The following is an 18,228-nucleotide window of genomic DNA, read 5'->3' on the forward strand; positions in this document are numbered from 1 at the left end:
AAAGGTATCTGGGATTAACAGATGCATATCTGTATTCCCGGTCATGTGAAATGCATAGATGTATTTAAATTGACTGATTTCCTTATATGAACTGTAACTTTTTTGCGTGTTGCGTTTATATATTTTTTCAGTGTATATTTCAGGGATTTAAAAAGGAACAGAAAGGAACGATATAAAATGGTACTTTGTTTTGGTTTGAACCGGTTCCCAACTTTCTTTTGCTGGCCAGAACAGTGGAACGGAACATGTGTTCTGTTCAGATCTAAAGAATTGGAAAATAATTTCGGTTCTAATCCAGGCTGTCGTTGCCATACCTCCAAAATCAAGTCGCTGTCACACCTCCCTTGGAGGCCTGGATAATTTTGTATTGCTAGCTCCCTGCGTCAAGATTTTGATTGGATGTTACATTTCAAGAACCCTCCCCCCCACATGCCCGTTGGTGCTACGTGTTATGTTCGACACATTTTTCAGAGACTTGTTCTGTATGGTAGTTTTGCAACATTGCAGAAAATGGAAGAAAACCTGCAGGAAAAACTGCATTCTGTTTTGTCAGAAATCTATACAAAACTAAAATCGACATACCGTGCCTTCAGAAAGTATTCACACCCTCTGACTTTTTTCACATTTTGTTGTGTTACAAAGTGGGATTCAAATGTATTTAATTATCTTTTTTTTTACTATCTACACAAAATACTCTGTCAAACTGCAAGAAAAAATTTAACAAAACATTTGTCAGTGATTACAGCTGTGAGGCTTTCTGGGTAAGTCTATAAGAGCTTTGCACCCCTGGATAATATTTGCCCATTATTCTTAAAACAATTATTCAAGCTCTAGTTGGTTGTTGATCATTGCTAGACAGCCATTTTCAAGTCTTGCCATAGGGGTTCAAGCCGATTTAAGTCAAAACTGTAACTAGGCCACTCAGGAACATTCAATATCATCTTGGTAAGCAACTCCAGTGTATATTTGGCCTTGTGTATTAGGTTATTTTCCTGCTGAAAGCTGAATTTGTCTCCTAGTGTCTGTTGGAAAGCAGACTGAACCAAGGTTTCCTCTAGGATTTTGCCTGTGCTTAGCTCTATTCCATTTCTTTTTATTCTAAAAAAGCTCCCTAGTCCTTGCCGATGACAAGCATACCCATAACATGATGCAGACATGCAGAGATATTTTTTAACAGTACAGGCTTTCTTCTTCTCACTCTGTAATATAAGTTAGTACAATGGAGTTATTACAATGTTGATGATTCATCCTCAGTTATCTCCTATCACAGCCATTAAACTCTGTAACTGTTTTAAAATCACCATTGGCCTCATTGTGAAATCCCTGAGCGGTTTCCTTCCTCTCCAACAACTGAGTTAAGAAGGACGCCTGAATTTTGTTACTTTACAGCCTTATTCTAAAATTGATTAAATTGTTTTTTTCCTCATCAATCTACTGTACACACAATACCCCATAATTACTATATTTATTTCAAAAAACGGAAATATCACATTTACATAAGTGTTCAGACCCTTTACTCAGTACTTTGTTGAGGCACCTTTGGCAGCAATTACAGCCTCAAGCCTTCTTGGGTATGATGCTACAAGCTTGGCACACCTGTATTTGGGAGTTTCTTCCATTCTTCTCTGCAGAAAAAACTCTGGAGCTCTGTCAGAGTTACCATCGGGTTCTTGGTCACCTCCTTGACCAAGGCCCTCCTCCCTCGATTGCTCAGTTTGGCCGGGCGGCCAGCTCTAGGAAGAGTCTTGGTGGTTCCGAACTTATTCTATTTAATAATTATGGTGGCCACTGTGTTCGTGGGGACCTTCAATGCTGCAGACATTTTTTGGTACCCTTCCCCAACCGGTGCCTCGACACAATCCTGTCTCGGACCTCTACGGACAACTCCTTCAACCTCATGGCTTGGTTTTTGCTCTGACATGCATTGCCAACTGTGGGACCTTATATAGACAGGTGTGTGCTTTTCCAAATCATGTCCAATCAATTGAATTTACCACAGGTGGATTCCAATGAAGTTGTACAAACATGTCAAGGATGGTCAATGGAAACAGGATGCACCTGAGCTCAATTTAGATTTTCATAGCAAAGGGTCTAAATACTTATGTAAATAAGGTATTTCTGTTTTCAAACATTTAAAAAAAMAACTGTTTTATGGTATTGTTAGCAGATTGATGAGAAAAATACTTTTAGAATAAGGGTGTAACTTAACAAAATGTGGAAAAAGTCAAGGTGTCTGAATACTTTTCCGAATGCACTRTATGCAAATAACCTCATACTTGGTGGATCTTTGATGTTATGAGGCTGTTTTGTTTCCACTGGTCCTGGGGCCATTGTTAAGGCCAACAGCATCATGAACCAGGACGTTTTAGTCAAAAACCTTGTTGCCTTTGCCAGGAGGCTGAAACTTGGACATAAGTGGATCTTCCAGCAAGACAATGACCCCAAGCAGACATCAAAATCCACAAAGAAATTGTTAATTGACCACAAAATCAACATTTTGCAAAAGCCATCTCAGTCTCCAGACTTGAACCCTGTTAAAAAACTGCTGTTTGAATTGAAGAGGACAGTCCATAAGCGCAGGCCGAGGGATATTAAGGATCTGGAAAGATTATGTATGGAGGAATGGTATAAGATCCTTCCCACTGTGTTCTCCAATCTCATGAAACATTAAAGAAAAAGGCTAAGCACCATTATCCTCGCAAGGGGAGGGTGCACAAAGTATTGAAAACAGGGGTGCCAATCATTTGTACACCTATCTTTCTTAGATTTGTTTCATTATACTTGCTAAACAAAACATTTTTCTCTGAGCAATTGTACTACTATAAAATAGAATGTTCAATAGCTCAGTTCTTTTATATGGTCTTTTTTTGCTCATCTTTATAAAGGGTGCTTGTCATTTGGGAGGTGATTGTACAGTGGGCAGGCCTTTCTGTTCTCTTCGAGAAGGCTGGAACTCCTCAGCAAGAAAGGTGTCACCACTACAAGCCCAAAAGACGTATGGCGAAACCAAGTATCCGTTTTTTTCTGACTTCCATTCAGTCTATTTAAGCAGGTCTTAAACGCTGAGTGGACAAATCATTAAGAACGCCTGCTCTTTCTACGACATAGACCGACCAGGTGAATCCAGGTGAAAGCTATGATCCCTTATTGATGTGACTTGTTAAATCCACTTCAATCTGTGTAGAGAACGCCTGCTCTTTCTACGACATAGACCGACCAGGTGAATCCAGGTGAAAGATATGATCCCTTATTGATGTCACTGGRTAAATCCACTTCAGTCAGTGTAGATAAAGGGGAGGAGACGGGTTAAAGAAGGATGTTTAAGCTTTGAGAMAGTTGAGACATGGATTGCGTATGTGTGCCATTCAGAGAGTGAATGGGCAAGACAAAAGATTGAAGTGCCTTTGAACGGGGAATGGTAGTAGGTGCCGACACTGCTAGGGGTTTTCATGCTCGACAGTTTCCCATGTGCATCAAGAATGGTCACCCACCCAAAGGACGTCCAGCCCAACTTCACAAAACTGCATTGGAGTCAACATGGGCCAGCATCCCTGTGAAACGCTTTCAACACCTTGTAGAGTCCATGCCCCCGACGAATTGAGGCTGTTCTGAGGGCAAAAGGGGATGCAACTCAATATTAGGAAGATGTTCCTAATGTTTTGTACACTCAGTGTATGTGTTCTCTTATTTATGTAGATGTGTTTTTCTCCATGTCATTTCAATTTCAATTCAATAAATCTTTGTCCCCGAAGGCCAATTTAATTTAAAATAATAAAATAAAACACTTAAATGCAGGACATTGTGAAGCAGTAGACACACAATACACTGAAGGGAGCATACTAAATAGAGACTGGGGGAGTGTAACATAATATAGAATTTCTCTTTGTATCTTTCAAATTGGTAGGCTTTTTATGTGCCTCAATGGAAAGAGTGGGTGTATCTTCTGCTTGTGAATAAAATGTGAAGAAGTTGCTACGCTTTGTGTGTAGGTTTTAGAAGACGGCAAGTCTGCAGGCTATGTCAAGACAGGCATGTTTATGTTTTATATTGCTGTCTATATCTACGGTGATAGCAAGACTATTTTTATGTTGGTGTGTGTATAAGGTTTGAAAGTCTCTCTCCCTCCCTCCATCCATCCCTCCCTCCAGAGCTCCAGTAGTGGGTTCAGGAAGCCAAAACAAGGCTCGGTAAAGGAAAGCAAGTGAGGGAACGGAGAGAGAGGCAAGGGAAAGAGAGTGAGAGGGAAGGGAAGGGAATGGAAAGCAAGGGAAGGCAAGGGAAGGTAGAGAGGCAGCCCCTCAGGCGTGTCCACGTGGTGATGGCTCCCCTGACAGCCTCCCCAGTAATGGCCTCCCTCTCTCTGAGTGCTGTGAAATTGCAGGCCTGGTCTGTGCAGCTGAGGACTCGCAGGAGACAAACGGCCTTTTAATTCAGAGCGTGGAGGGGTGGAGGGAGAGGTGGAGAGGTGACGGAGAGAGAGGCCCTAAGGGAGGGCTACCAATCACACATCCATCACACTAACCTCTCCCCTGAGAGCCACCCTGATGGAGAGGGTACCTGGGGGGCTGGAGGGGTGTATGGGGTATGGGGTATGGGAAGGGGGGTTCGGGGACATGCATATACCTGCCAGAGAGGGAACCTGCCTGGGGTGGGGGGCTGGAGGGATGCTGAGTGTGTGAGGGTGGTGTGTGTGGGGTGTGTTGTGTGTATTCTGCTGTGTGTGATGTGTGTGGTTGGAGGGGAGGTGTTTTTCCCCTCAGGTGTCTCGGCTGTCGCGCCTTGAGGTATAGGGAGCAGAAGGGAGAGAGAGAGAGAGAGGGAGGGAAATTAAAGAGTAAAGGTGCTCTGCTCAGTACTGCCCCCCGGGAGACAGAGAGACGTCTGAATCAGGCCTTCCGTCACCTCCCTGTGTTATTCTCTCGCTCACTCCATTTCCATCCCCTGCTTTTTCTCTCCCCCTCAATCTCCATCTTTCCCTTCTCTCTGCTTTCTCTCTACCTCCATCAATAGCCGCAGGAAATAGTTCGGGGGTGGGGGTGGGGGGGGGGGGGGGGAGGGGTGGGGGGGGGTTAGTATCGCAAAGTGGGGTGTGTAGAAATATACCCGCCAGTTCAAGCTGATTTACTGTATTTCTACACCATTTTAAAACTCCAAAATGCTATTTGGAGAACAGCAAAAACAAACAATAACGTCCCCCGGACATTATCACCTCAATATTACGTTTATATTAGGTTTGGAGTGTACAATGTAGAATGGCTGTACAATGAACTCCTCAACCTCATCATACATGGGCTACATTGACTCATTTAGCCTACCTGTGGAGCAGCGCATACAGTGCTCCATATAATAGATGCATAATGCACGCTATCAAGGCCGACTTCAAATACCAACATCAATGTGAAAGTAACAGGAGCATAAAACAGCTAACTGCAAAATGCAAACTATGCCAGATAAATCCTACACRTGCATTTAAATCAAATGAATACATCAAAGGAATGACTTAGGCCTACAATCGGCTAGGACCCATAAAGACAAACAAACACCACCAGGGAATGAAGAAAAATCTACACTTTAGGGCCGCGCCCGTGATTCAGCACCACTGAATGGACAGCGCATCCTTACAGGTAGGCATAGTGGAGCTCAGTGGGGTGTGGTTGAATGGACAGTGTATCTGTCTAGTAGCCACCTAGAATTAGGCTATTCAGTTTGTGACCAGTTAGACATTGTCTGGGCACAGTTGAGATAGCCTATAATGCTTATATGAAAATCATAATTCGCATGCAGCTCTTCGCATGCAGATCAATTGTAAATTGTCACTCATATGAAAAAGGTTGCCGACTCCATGCTATAGGCTATATGAAGTCACCCTTGTGGCTCAATATAGTGTCATTGTCTCGTGCTCTTCCTTCATTCAGAGATGTTCCCTATAATGTGTGAGCCCAGCTCTCTTTTGTATTTGACTGTGCATTATTCRCCAGGGATGGGAAACATTCTGCGAATATTCAAGCATTGCATCAACAACGAAAGAGGCGGCTCGTAAAATGTTGACAAATGTTGTATCAACAAGACCGCTTAGAGAATATTCATATTGCAGCGTAGTAGCCAACACTATAGCTAAATAATTTAGGAATATTTAAAGAAGCAAGATTGCCAGCCAGATTGATCCATTAGGATATCTCATTTTAATTCAGGAAGATGGACACGCAAGTCTGATAGAGTGAGAGGTGGAAATGCAATATACCAGAGTCAGGTAGGCTACAGGTAGGGATGCAGGCCGAGGATGATGATGATGAAGGCCTACAGCAAGAAGTTAAAAAAGTTAGCCCAACTAGGTAATCATTCATTATTTCCATGATCTCAATTATCATTATGTCACTGCATGACAATGCACATTTGTTAAAGCCTCCAAGTGTTATTGTCTTTGAAGCCAAAAACAAGACGTATTTTGGGAAATGTTTGACTGTTTACCAGCATCTGTAACCTGAGTCTGATAATTATCTGTAGAAAACAGTTAATCTAATAATACTTGTGGATTATACAAATAGTAGCTTGACATGTTTTCCAGTTTCTTGAAATACTTTGCAAATGCAACTTATTTTTATGTGAAAACTGAAACGGTCCATTTTAGTAGACACTCTTGCCCGGAGCAACTTACAAATCAAATCAAATCAAACTTTATTTGCCACATGCGCCGAATACAACAAGTGTAGACATTACTGTGAGATGCGTACTTACAAGCCCTTAACCAACAGTGCAGTTCAAGAAGAAGAAAGTACTTACCAAGTAGACTAAAATAAAAAGGAAAAATAAAAAGTAACACAATAAGAATAACAATAACGAGGCTATATACAGCGGGCACCGGTACCGAGCCAGTGTGCGGGGGTACAGGCTAGTTGAGGTAATCTGTACATGTAGGTGGGGGTGAAGTGACTATGCATAGGTAACAAACAAACAGCGAGTAACAGCAGTGTACAAGAGGGGGGGGGTCAATGTAAATTGTCTGGTGGCAATTTTTATGAATTGTTCAGCAGTCTAATGGCTTGGGGGTAAAAGCTGTTGAGGTGCCTTTTGGTCCTAGACTTGGCGCTCCGGTGCCGCTTGCCATGCGGTAGCAGAGAAAACAGTCTATAACTTGGGTGACTGGAGTCCCTGATCATTTTATGAGCTTTCCTCTGACACTGCCTATTATATAGGTCCTGGRTGGCAGGAAGCTTGGCTCCAGTGATGTACTGGGCCGTTCACACTACCTTCTGTAGCGCCTTTACGGTCAGATGCCGAGCAGTTGCCATACCAGGCGGTGATGCAACCTGGTCAGGATGCTCTCGATGGTGCAGCCGTAGAACCTTTTGAGGATCTGGGGGCCCATACCAAATTGTTTCAGTCTCCTGAGGGGGAAACGGTTTTGTCGTGCCTCTTCACGACTGTCTTGGTATGTTTGGACCATGATAGTTCGTTGGTGATGTGGACACCAAGGAACTTGAAACTCTCGACCCGCTCCATTACAGCCCCATCAATGTTAATGGAGGCCTGTTCGGCCCGCCTTTTCCTGTAGTCCACGATCAGCTCCTTTGTCTTGCTCACATTGAAGGAGAGCTTGTTGTCCTGGCACCACACTGCCACTTCTCTGACCTCCTCCCTATAGGCTGTCTCATCATTGTCGATGATTAGGCCTACCACTGTTGTGTTGTCAACAAACTTAATGATGGTGTTGGAGTCRTGTTTGGCCACGCAGTCATGGGTGAACAGAGAATATAGGAGGGGACTAAGTACACAACCCTGAGGGGCCCCAGTGTTAAGGATCAGCATGGCAGACGTATTGTTGCTTACTCTTACCACCTGGGGGCGGCCTGTCAGGAAGTCCAGGATCCAGTTGCAGAGGGAGGTGTTAAGTCCTAGTCCTTAGCTAGGTGATGAGCTTTGTGGGCACTATGGTTATGAACGCTGAGCTGTAGTCGATGAACAGCATTCTCACATAGGTGTTCCTTTTGTCCAGGTGAGAAAGTGCGGTGTGGAGTCCGATTGAGATTGCGTAATCTGTGGATCTGTTGTGGCGGTTTGCGAATTGGAGTGTGTCTAGGGTGTCCGGGAGGATGCTGTTGATGTGAGCCATGACCAGCCTTTCAAAGCACTTCATGGCTTCCAACGTGAGTGCTACGTGATGTTAATAATGTAGGCAGGTTACCTTTGCTTCCTTGGGCACAGGGACTATGGTGGTCTGCTTGAAACATGTAGGTATTACAGACTCGGTCAGAGAGAGGTTGAAAATGTCAGTGAAGACACTTGACAGTTGGTCCGCGCTGCTTTCAGTACACATCCTGGTGATCCGTCTGGTCCAGCGGCTTTGTGAATGTTGACCTGTTTAAAGGTTTTCTTCACATCGGCTACCGAAAGCGTTATCACACAGGCATCCAGAACAGCTGGTGCTCTCATGCATGCTTCATTGTTGCTTGCCTCGAAGCGAGCATAAAAGCCATTTAGCTCGTCTGGTAGGCTTGCGTCACTGGGCAGCTCGCGTCTGGGTTTCCCTTTGTAGTCCGTAATAGTTTTCAAGCCCTGCCACATCCGACGAGCGTCAGAGCTGGTGTAGTAGGATTCAATCTTAATCCTGTCATGACGCTTTGCTTGTTTGATGGTTCATCTGAGGGCATAGCGGGATTTCTTATAAGCGTCCAGATTAGTCTCCCCATCCTTGAAAGCGGCAGCTCTAGCCTTTAGCTCGATGCAGATGTTGCCTGTAATCCATGGCTTCTGGTTGGGATATGGACGTACAGTCACTGTGGGAACGATGTCATCGATGCACTTATTGATATGACTGAGGTGGTGTATTCCTCAATGCCATTGGATGAATTGCGGAACATATTACGGTCTGTGCTAGCAAAACAGTCCTGTAGTGTAGCATCCACGTCATCTGACCACTTCCGTATTGAGCGAGTCACTGGTACTTCCTGCTTTAGTTTTTGCTTGTAAGCAGGAGTCAGGAGAATAGAATTGTGGTCAGATTTGCCAAATGGAGGCCGGGGGAGAGATTTGTATGCATCTCTGTGTATGGAGTAAAGGGGTCCAGGATTTTCCCCCCCCTGGTTGCACATGTGACATGCTCGTAAAAATTTTATAAAACTGATTTAAGTTTGCCTGCATTAAAGGCCCCAGCCATTAGGAGCTCCTCTTCTGGGTGAGCATTTTCTTCTTTGCTTATGGCCTTATAGAGTTGGTTGAGAGCGGTCTTAGTGCCAGCTTCATTTTGTGGTGGTAAATAGATGGCTACGAAAAATGCAGATGARAACTCTCTTGGTAGATAGTGTGGTCGACAACCTATCATACGGTACTCTACCTCAGGCAAGCAATACCTCGAGACTTCTTTAATATTAGACATCGCGCACCAGCAGTTATTGACAAAAAGACACACACCCCCACCCYTTCATCTTACCAGAGGTAGCGTCTCTGTTCTGCTGGTGCATGGAAAATCCCGCCAGCTCTATATTGTTAATTTCTTCGTTCAGCCACGTCTCGGTGAAACATAAGATGTTACCGTTTTTAATGTCCTGTTTGTAGGATAATCTTAATAATAAGTTATCAATTTTATTTTCTAACGATTGCACGTTAGCAAGGAGAATGGAAGGCATTGGGAGTTTACTCGCTCGCCTACGGATTCTCAGAAGAATCCCCAATCTGCGTCCCCTTTTCCGGTGTCTTTTCTTCACGCAAAAGATGTGGATCTGGGCCTGTTCCAGTGAAAACAGGATATCCTTCTCGTCGGACTCGTTAATAAATCTTCTTCGGGATCGGTGTCCCTTCCAAGGGACGGTTGAGCCAACATAGGCTAATGCGATTAGCATGAGGTTGTAAGTAACAAGAACATTTCCCAGGACATAGAAATATCTGATATTGGCTTAAATTCTTGTTAATCTAACTGCACTGTCCAATTTACAGTAGCTATTACAGTGAAATAATACCATGCTATTGTTTAAAGAGATTGCARTTTTGAACATGAAAGGTTATTAATAAACAAATTAGGCACATTTGGGCAGTCTTGATACAACATTTAGAACAGAAATGCAATGGTTCATTGGAGCAGTCTAAAACGTTGCACATACATTGCTGCCATCTAGTGGCCAAAATCTAAATTGCAKCTGGGCTGGAATAATACATTATGGATTTCAAAGATGATGGTACAAAAAAATACAAAAGAATGGTTGGTTTTTTCTTTGTATTATCTTTTACCAGATCTATTGTGTTATATTCTCCTACATTCCTTTCACATTTACACAAACTCCAAAGTGTTTCCTTTCAAATGTTACCAAGAATATGCATATCYTTGCTTCAGGGCCTGAGTTACAGGCAGTTAGATTTGGGTATCGCTTTTCTGATGTCCAGAAGTTATTKTCGGTCATAAGAGACGGTAGCAGCAACATTATGTGCACAATAAGTTAAAAAATAAGTTACACAAAAYGTAAACAAATAACAAAATTGCACAATTGATTGGGAGAATGTAAAACGTCAGCGACGCTCTTCGGCACCATCTTAAGTCAGTAGTGAGAGCATACATTTTAATATTTTTTTGTACTGGTCCCCCATGGGAATTGAACCCACAACCCTAGCATTGCAAGCACCATGCTCTACTAACTGAGCCACATCATCACAAACCACTTGAGATCTCAACGCACTCACTGACTTTATTGTGCATTGTTTTCCTTCATAGTGATGGAAAGTCTACAGGTACAAACCTAGATGACCAGCCTATGTACAATAAAATAATGTACATTTACATTAAGTGGTTAGTTCTTTCTAGATTCCATTAGAATTACAATCACAGAGAAAGGGACAGGGCAACAACTCTTACAATTCCAACTATTGAATCCTGCAAGATACTGTTCTGAATTATACAATTACCTTTTTTGCCAAAGTGGAGATGCTGAAAACATATTTTGCCCGCTGTACAGACTTCTATATTGGTCCGCTAATACTAGTAAAATGCCCAGTGCAGCACCCCCTGAAATATATACTTTTTTAAATTCAGATTTTTCAGGGGATGCTGCAGCACCCTCTGCACCCCTTGTTCCCGTGGATATGCCTGCATCTCCATCCCTCCCTCTTGTCACTTCCTCTCCTTACTTCCTTCCTTTTTAATCATAGTTTTCTTTATCTGCAACAGTTACAATACACAAGTCAGCAGCAAGGTGTAAATATTCATTAAAAATGTACTGTATCTAATTACATTCACATCTGCTTGGCCCTGTGAACAAAAAGTGTTTTCCATTTGATGTTTTGATTAGTGAATGACAATTAAACCACAGCAGTTTCAACAGTAATATTCACACAGACATTCTACTATTCTACCTCAGTTGTAGGTATCTCAAAAAGACTTTGGCACAATATCCTCTCTTCTCATGACTCAAATAAAATCAAACTTTATTTGAGTTCATATTAACAAAGGAAATAAAGGAACTCATGGTGCAGATAGATAGCAATAAATACTGTACCATATGGGCACAGAATAAGTTAAAGAAAAAACAAACATAATTGGAGGGATTTATTCAAGAAAGATCAAGTGTAATATATTTTTATGAATAAATTAAGTGAACTGGATGGAATATGGTGGAAAATGCACCAAATTATTTTTTAATCTTCAACATAGAAATGCTACCAAAAATGATTTACTGAAACTTGATACAAATGACGGAGTCATCCATAATTCACCAAACTATATTTTTAAAGAAGAAGCATATGTTTTCGTTTCAGTCACCTCCATCTCCACTAACCAAAGTTAATTGTAAGGATTMTTTTTATATTAATAATGTAAAATTAACAGCTGTACAGAAATACTTACAGAAGAGGAATATATTGATGAAATGAAAGCCTTAAAGTCTGGGAAAACTCCAGGGCTGGATGACATAYCAGTTGAGGTATACCAAACCTTTTTTGATGTACTCAGAGGACCGTTATTAGCATGTTTTAACCACTCCTATAAAAATAGTTGATTATCAGATACTCAACAAGAAGGTCTGATTTCATTATTACTGAAACAGGACCCAAGTGGTAAATATAAAGATTGAGTCATTTTTTTAAAAATTGGAGGCCCCTTACACTTCAGTGTTGTGATGCAAAAATTCTAGCAAAATGCATAGTGCATAGAATTTTAAAAAATATAGTTGGATATTATTCATCCTAATCAGACAGTTTTTTTTAACTTGGAACGATACATTGGAGATAATATAAGACAAGTTCTGGAAACAATAGAATACTATGAAAAATCTGGCAAACCAGGCCTGGTATTCATAGCTGACTTTGAAAAGGTTTTTATATATAAACGCCTGGAATATTTCAATTTTGGAGAATCTCTTATACAATGGGTTAAAGTTATGTATAGTAACCCTAGGTGTAAAATAGTAAATAATGGCTACTTCTCAGAAAGTATTAAACTGTCAAGAGGACTAAAACAAGGTTGTCCACTATCGGCATATCTATTTATTATTGACATCGAAATGTTAGCTATTAAAATCAGATCTAACAATAATATTAAGGGGTTAGAAATCCAGGGCTTAAAAACAAAGGTGTCTTTGTACACTGATGATTCATGTTTTCTTTTAAATCCACAATTTCGATCCCTCCTAAGCCTCATAAAGGATCTAGATCATTTTTCTAACCTCTCTGATTTACAACCAAATTATGTGTACTATATAGTGTACTATATTATGTATTGGATCACAAAAAAAATTACTTTTACTTTACCGTGTAGTAAACCAATAAAATGGTCTGGCGGTGAAGTGGACATACTCGGTAATCATATCCTGAAAGAAAGTAAGTATCTCACTACAATACATTTTAATAGAAAGATAGCAAAAATAGATAAGATCTTGCTACCATGGAAAGGAAAATACATGGCTATTTGTGGAAAAATCACCATGATTAACTCTTTAGTCATATCCCAGTTTACTTATTTGCTTATGGCCTAGCGATTTGTTTTATAAATTACATGAGCAAAAAATATTCAATTTTAWTTGTAACGGCAAGCCAGACAAAATTCAACGGGCCTATTTATATAATAAATATGAATTCGGACGACAGAAATGATTAAATATTAAAGCATTAGACATCTCACTAAAGGCTTCTCTAGCAGATTAGTAAGAATGTCTCACCCCATGTTCAGGAATGGCCTTCATCCCTTTATTCAGACWGCAAAACTCTCACTTTCGGTTATTTGAAAATGAAATAATCTCCAAAATATCGTTCTTTTTCAAACAAGCCTTAGAAAGTTGATTGCAATTTCAATTTAATCCACCAGAAAAGACAAACAATATTACAACAAAYATGGTTAAACTCAAATATACTAATAAAAGACATACAGTACCAGTTTGGACACACCTACTGTACTCATTCAAGGGTTTTTCATTATTTTATCACATGGAATGTATTTCAACTAACAGGTGTGCCTTGTTAAAAGTTAATTTGTGGAATTTCTTTCCTTCTTAATGCGTTTGAGCCAATCTGTTGTGTTGTGACAAGGTAAGGGTGGTATACAGAACATAGCCCTATTTGGTAAAATACCAAGTCCATATTATGGCAAGAACAGCTCAAATAAGCAAAGAGAAACGACAGTCTATCATTACTTTAAGATATGAAGGTCAGTCAATCCGGAAAATTGTGCAGTCGCAAAAATTATCAAGGGCTATGAAGAAACTGGCTCTCATGAGGACCACCACAGGAAAGGAAGAGTTATCACTGCTGCAGCCTCAGAAATTGCAGCCCAAATAAATGCTTCACAGAGTTCAAATAACAGACTCATCTCAACATCAACTGTTCAGAGGAGACTGTGTGAATCAGGCCTTCATGGTCGAATTGCTGCAAAGAAGAAGAGACTTGCTTGGACCAAGAAATASAAGCAATGGACATTAGACCGTTGGAAATGTGTCCTTTGTTCTGGAGTACAAATTTGTGAGACGCGGTGTGRGTGAACGGATGATCTCCGAATGTCTATTTTTCACCGTAAAGCATGGAGGAGGTGTTATGGTGTGGGGGTGCTTTTCTGGTGACACTGTCCGTGATTTRTTTTKAATTCAAGGCACATTTAACCAGCATGGCTACCACAGCATTCTGCAGCGATACACCATCCCATGGTTTGGGCTTARTGGGACTATCWTTTGTTTTTCAACAGGACAATGACCCAACACACCTCCAGGCTGTGTAAGGGCTATTTTACCAAGAAGGAGAGTGATGGATTGCTACATCAGATGACCTGGACTCCACAATCCCCCAACCTCAACCGAATTGAGTGCTCAGCATATGTGGGAACTCCTTCAAGACTGTTGAAAAAGMATTCCAGGTGAAGCTGGTTGAGAGGATGCCAAGAGTGTGCAAAGCTGTCATCAAGGCAAAGGGTRGCTACTTTGAMGAATCTCAAATATAAAATGCATTTTATTTATGATTCCATAKCTGTTATTTCATAGTTTTAATGTCTTCAATATTATTCTACAATGTAGAAAATAGTAAAAATAAATAAAAACCCTTGAATGAGTAGGTGTTCTAAAACTTTTGACCGGTAGTRTATGTATAAGCTGGAAGTAGAAGACTAAGTGTGCTTCYACATCTGCATTGCTTGCTGTTTGGTATTTTAGGATGGGTTTCTGTACAGCACTTTGTGACATCGGCTGATATAATAAGGGATTTATAAATACATTTGATTGATTCATTGTTTTCCATTAGTTTACTCCAATTAGGGGAGGTASGGTTAGGRAAAAATAATAAARGAAAATATGTATATTTTTTAAATKATATATATACTGTATATRTATTTACAAAACATTATATGGGGGATTGGAAATTATGCAGACAATTACCTTGATGGAAGCCACAATCTATCTGCATTATTAAAGCTGATCTACCCGATAAAAATAAAAAATGTACTTGATTTGACACCTGCACAGGATACAGCAGGTACTGAGCTACAGAAATAGGGCTGAAGGATGAAGGCTAGAGAGGTCAGAGTGGCTCTGAAAGAGATGCAATTTTCCCTCCAACTCCTTACAACACAACAGAAAAGAGGAGAGTGGACACAGACACAGAGTAAAGCTTGGGTTGTGTGTTGTGTAGGACTAAGGCCACATTGGACAAAGGGGACGGCTGCTCAAACTGCCATGGATGGGAGGTTGCAGCTGGAGGAATAAAGTCCTAGAAAAGTGTGTGTGTGTGTGTGTGTGTGTGTGTGTGTGTGTGTGTGTGTGTGTGTGTGTGTGTGTGTGTGTGTGTGTGTGTGTGTGTGTGTGTGTGTGTGTGTGTGTGTGTGTGTGTGTGTGTATTTGCACGCTTGTGTACAGTATGTGCAGTATTTTGTACTGTGTAATACCACCTGTCATGTAAATACATTGGTATTAGGGACAAAATGTAAAATGTTTCTAGAGTTTTGTTCCCATTGTGTAGTCCAGTGAGTAGCTGACAGTTAAATCGTTCCTCTCTCACATAGAATACTTTTGTTTTTAAAGATACAGTTTATTTTACACATAATTTATCTTGTAAAGATAACCTATTGCATTTGATTTGGCCATAAGCGCCTCTTCAAGAAATATTGGTGCATGACGCCTCACCAGATTCAGAGTATGACGCCTCAACAGCGTTGTAGGAATGTGTTGGTGTTGCACAGATATACAGCCCATGAATCATCATACCACACCTGGAAAATCATACTAGAAGAGCATAATGACAGAGCAACCCCTGTAAGTTGTTTACTTCTGTCAAGTCATTACCACACCTAATCACATGTTGATATTCCGAAAATTGCCATAAAAGAATCTTGTGCAAGCCAATGCGTTTTTGATTGATGATGAAAACAAAGTGTGACTGTACAGGCCTATTCAGAATCAACGCGTAGCCTACTGTTTTTAGAACAGTACTATGCTGAACAAGAAATCGGAAGGGATGCATGTTCAGGGCCGCATTAATTTAGCTTGTAGGCTTTGAACCACAACCCCCATTCATAAGACCACAGGGTTTCAAATAGTGGCGTTATGGCTTAATAAACAGACTTGTTCCTGTATAATGTCTGCAATGTGTGTTGTTTCTCTGTTGCATGGGTGCTTTCTAATGTACATATAGATGTAGGATTTTAATTTGAGCCAGTTTGCTACAACAGGAAAATATTCCAGGAAATGTGAATTATTATGTGTATTATAATCAATATACATTTTTTGTAGGGGTTTATATTTTTCGTTAGGGCAAATCAAGTCTGACATTTTAAAGTGGAATYTACAAACTTTAGAAGCCTTTTTAAACCTTGAATACACTACAATTTASCAAAATTCCCAGCGACAAAAGAGTGATCAAATTAAGATCCTACATCTGTATATTCAATTAGGCTAGCAAGAGCGAAGAAGAMATAAAAACCCGGCCCCTGCAGCGAGTTGTCTAGTTTCAGCACCTTGATCACTTCCGCTCTCTTCGGTAGTTCCTAGTAGCAGGTGCGTCCCGCACTCTGTGTGGCTCTGCTAGGCACGGCGCTGGACTGTTTGGCTTGCAGCAGAGAGCTGGGKACAGGCAGAACAGTAAAGGTGGTGGGATAAACGAGAGAACACAGCTACCCAATGAAATGTTTCCCTATACAATGAAATATGGGACTCAAACAAGAGGCGAGAAGCTGTAGCCAGAGGTCTCTTTACACAACATGTTCTCTTCCCACGTACAGGGTGATAACGCTTTGTCCCCAAAATAGATAATATTCTCTAAAAGCACCGTTTGTATCATTATTTGGAAAGGCCTATATGACTCTCTACGCACACCCTTATCATAGTATACGTGAATGCTACCTGGTTGTATTAATAATAGGGTATTATCATAGGCCTAAAGGAAAATATGAGGCAGGAAAGTACTATAGGCTACAAACCCATGTTGACTACTCATCAACAGTTGGCAGGTTGAATTTGAGCAATTTAACAGTTTCAGATATGTAAATTAGTAGGCACACCAAGTGCGCGTGTCGTCTATTTTCGCGCCTTATTTACTTGTTGTTGACGGGGAGTAGCCTATATGTCTATGTTCATTGGTGCTAACGACATACGAACTGAAATGTTTAGGAGTTCTTAAACGGAGAGTCAAGAAAATAAGATTTGGTGAGAAAAATAAATAGCAAGCCCCGATAGCTTTGGGATTAAGACCGAGARCGAGTCCAAGCTTTGCTGCCACTTTCGCCTGCCAAGAGCGGCGGGGGTCCCCTTGGTGGCCCGGGCTCTCCCCCTTTCTCTCCCAACAAGCTGAACGGCCTCCCCTGGCTACATAAATTGCTGCTTTATTATCATGTAGAGTCACCATTTAATACCAACCATTTCACATTCTACAATCTACGGTTGGATATGGATGGATAATCCTACTGCTCCAAAATTGATGCATGCATGCACGCGCTACAACCTCACTCTGGTTATCACATGTTTTTTTGTTGCTCTATGTAAGGTTAGCTAATTGCTAYAGGCCTTGTTTTATCCGTGCAAGTATGCTTTTGGTTGAAAACATTGATTAGGATGATGGTGGCGGTGGTGGTAATGGTGAAAGATGGTAAGGAGTAGGATATAATAATAACAATACATAATACATATTAATACATCATTCGTAAGACAGAATGATAAATAATAATAATATTGATAGGCCTATAAAACTCAAACAAACTCATACAAATATGACAGTCGTGTATTTTAGTAAAACTTGAAATATTGTCAGTTTCTTGCCATAAAGCAGGCTATTTTCACATTTATCATAAACAACACGTTTCTTAGTTATTTATGTTGGCCCACAGCAACAATGTGCAATTGAAATGATAATATTATGAATGCATAAAGTTGCCAATCCATGTTGTTGATGAGGTTGTTGTTGTTCTGATTAAAACGTTATCTTAAATGAGAATGCGTAATGGGCCCAAATTAACACCTGCTTAACCAACTCATTATAGCCCTATACTACAAATGCTCAAACGCAGTTTTAAACCAGCCTCACATTTCCACTAACAACCATTAGCGTCTGCATGATGTTTGCAATGCCGCAACTAACTAAATGATGATCTGGGTAAATATTGAAATTCCCTTCGATTGGTGGCTACTCTGTTAAAGCGGCGGGCGACTCAGCTTTCCCTATTGATGAGGCCCCGCTATCTTAATCCTGTGCATTTCCCTGTAAATAGCTTTCTGCATGAGAAAGGGCCTGCCTAGGTCCCCCTACCCTCCCGYCCCCTCCACTCCACACACACACAGAGGG

Source organism: Salvelinus sp. IW2-2015, linkage group LG4q.1:29 (genome assembly GCF_002910315.2).
Source record: "Salvelinus sp. IW2-2015 linkage group LG4q.1:29, ASM291031v2, whole genome shotgun sequence".
Taxonomy (NCBI): domain Eukaryota; kingdom Metazoa; phylum Chordata; class Actinopteri; order Salmoniformes; family Salmonidae; genus Salvelinus; species Salvelinus sp. IW2-2015.